Here is a 593-nt window from a genome sequence, read left to right on the forward strand (position 1 = left end):
AAAATCATTGCAGATGGTGATTGCAACCATGAAATTAAAAGACGCTTACTCCTTGGAAGGAAAGTTATGACCAACCTAGATAGCATATTGAAAAGCAGAGACATTACTTTGCCAACAAAGGTCCGTGTAGTCAAGGCTATGGTTTTTCCTGTGGTCATGTATGGATGTGAGAGTTGGACTGTGAAGAAAGCTGAGCACCAAAGAATTGATGCTTTTGAACTGTGGTTTTGGAGAAGACTTTTGAGAGTCCCTTGGACTGCAAGGAGATCCAACCAGTCCATTCTGAAGGAGATCAGCCCTGGGTGTTCTTTGGAAGGACTGATGCTAAACCTGAAATTCCAGTACTTTGGCCACCTCATGTGAAGAGTTGACTCATTGGAAAAGACTCTGATGCTGGTAGGGATTGGGGGCAGGAGGAGAAGGGGACGACAGAGGATGAGATGGCTGGATGGCATCACTCACTCGATGGACTTGAGTCTGAGTGAACTCCGGGAGTTGGTGATGGACAGGGAGGCCTGGTGTGCTGTGATTCCTGGGGTTGCAAAGAGTCGGACACAACTGAGCGACTGAACTGAACTGAATCTTTATTTATA

The sequence above is a fragment of the Bison bison genome, unplaced genomic scaffold, assembly GCF_000754665.1.
Source record: "Bison bison bison isolate TAMUID 2011002044 unplaced genomic scaffold, Bison_UMD1.0 scf7180017860995, whole genome shotgun sequence".
Classification (NCBI taxonomy): Eukaryota; Metazoa; Chordata; class Mammalia; order Artiodactyla; family Bovidae; genus Bison; species Bison bison.